Below are 2,064 nucleotides of genomic sequence, written 5' to 3'. Positions count from 1 at the left end.
TGTATAAAAAATGTCTTGGATGATTTGAGGCAAACCCCAGCAAATGTAACAGAATTTAAGAGAATTCCAAAGATTTTAAAAGAATTCAAAGTCGATTTGCCGTTAATTGCAAAAAATATGTCAAAGTGTCTTTGAATGTTTGATAATTTGTTGTAATATTTAAAATGGTTGAAAATGGATTTTTTAAATTATTCTCTTAAATATCCCAAAATATCTCACATTCTTTAACATTAGTTTAAATTATCGAAATCATTGAAATATTTTGAAAATCATTAAAACTTTTTAAAGCTCAGGAAAATTAATTACGGTTTGAAGAAAAATATCCTGATACCTTGCAGGTTCTTTATAACACTTTCAAATTATTGTCATATAAGAAATAAGAAAAACACTATGAGAGAAAGAATTCTTTTTTTATCCATTATAAGAAGAACCTTTTGAAATTTTGTTGCTCTGTTAGATTTTTTCGCGGACTGAAGTTTAATAATCGAATCGATGATATTTCAAACATACAGAAACAATCATTTTCTCAATTTAAAAGTTAGATTTATCGCGTTATTTTCGTTGACTCCTCAGTTATCCGACTTGAAACAGCGAATTTCAGAAAATAATTATGGGTATTTGGTTGAAAATTAATTTCTTCAACTGAAAATTTAATTCTTCTATTTTTAGTTGAAGATTGATCAAATCTAGTTCAAAGTTGAATAATTGGTATGTAAATTGGTCTTTTTTAATTGAGAATTCGACTATTTCGTTGAAAATTTGAACATTTATCTTTCTCTTTGAAAGTTAATCTTCTTGTCTAAAAATTCTTATTTTGGGTTAAAAGATAAAGTGTTTTCGTTAATTATTCGTTCTTTTATTTGAAAATCTATTTTTGAGGCTTGAAATAAAATTATTTGGTTATAAGTTTATGAAAGTTAATAAAACATTTTTTAATTTAATTTCGGGTTAAAAATGATCCTTCTTAGGTGAAAAATCGTATTTTTGGGTGAAAATTGATCTTTTAGTCCACACAAACTTTCATCATTTTTGCGCAAAAAGTACAAACAGTATATAATGTGAGAGAAAACTAGATTGTATCTAAACCTAGTAAAAAGCGTAAAAATTAAAATAAATTTCAATCCATTTTTGAACACATTTGCGTTTGTGATGGTAAACCAGTTTAATGTATCCTAATTTGTTTTTTTTTAGATGAATTACTACGATGTCAGAAATTTTATTGAAATTGATCTGAAAAAATTCATTTCTTGAGGAGAGAATAATATTTTTGATGTTGCAAATGCACAAAATGTCATAGTTTATAGGCAACACGCTGACGTAGGACGTAGGAAGTCACTTTTCAGTCAGTTCATAAGCGTTGGTTTTTTGATGCGACGTAAAATGCATTTCACAAGACCACGGGGACAAACGGCTCGAGGTCTTGCGCTGATTGGTAAAAAGCTTCCAGCCTCAGATGACGTGCGCAAAAGACGTACAACCTAATTTTGAAAGAAGGTTATGTTCCCAAGGATTCACCAGAAATTCCAGATAAATAATGAGGTACGAGTTAAAATCAATGTAACACAATATTAGCATGTGTTCACAAAAATTATCGGGACGTGGTTTCTTTGGGAAATTTTTCCTAAATCTTTGTTTGCCAAATCTTTTTTATTCGTTGAAATTATTTAAAATCTACAATTAGTAAAAAAATCTTCTAAAATGTTTTGAAACCTTTTCAAATCTTCCAAATGTTTTAAAATCTTTGAAATCTAGTATTTTTCAAAATCTTTAAAACTCTTTTTAGCTTTGAAAAGTTTAAAAATCTTAGTGAAATTGTTATGAAATATTTAAAATCTGACAAACACGCCTTTATAAAATGTTCAAAATCCATTCAAATATTTTTAAATTTTTGAAACATTTCGAAATCTTTAGTAATGTTTTGTAATATGGCGTATACTCAAAAAGCGACTTATGAAACTTTAAAATTCCGTTATATGGCCATGGATCATTCTAATTCTAGAGCTGAGTTATAATTGAATATTTCAGCTAATAATTTTTATAATTTCTAAGTCAAATATCACAATA

This window comes from Belonocnema kinseyi, chromosome 1 (genome assembly GCF_010883055.1).
Source record: "Belonocnema kinseyi isolate 2016_QV_RU_SX_M_011 chromosome 1, B_treatae_v1, whole genome shotgun sequence".
NCBI classification, from domain to species: domain Eukaryota; kingdom Metazoa; phylum Arthropoda; class Insecta; order Hymenoptera; family Cynipidae; genus Belonocnema; species Belonocnema kinseyi.
The sequence above is the reverse complement of the archived record's forward strand: the minus strand, read 5'-3'. Positions refer to the sequence as shown.